This window comes from Diaphorina citri, unplaced genomic scaffold (genome assembly GCF_000475195.1).
Source record: "Diaphorina citri unplaced genomic scaffold, Diaci psyllid genome assembly version 1.1 scaffold1217, whole genome shotgun sequence".
Lineage (NCBI taxonomy): Eukaryota > Metazoa > Arthropoda > Insecta > Hemiptera > Psyllidae > Diaphorina > Diaphorina citri.
The window spans coordinates 128,765-128,975 of record NW_007378646.1 but is presented as its reverse complement, the minus strand read 5'-3'; positions in this window follow the sequence as shown (position 1 = coordinate 128,975).

Genomic DNA, 211 nt, shown 5'->3' with positions numbered 1-211 from the left:
AAAAACTTCAGAGAAATACATGGTAACATACATAAATGCATACGACTAAAAATAAAATGTAAAAAGTAACCTTTCTTAAAATAACTAAGAAAAAGTCATAAATTGAGAGAACTTTGTGAGATTCCTAGTTGGCATGATTCCAGATCTAAGGAGGAAGCTTGGAAATAACATCAGGGGTTTTCTGTTATGTCTAAATACTTTGAATTAGTCA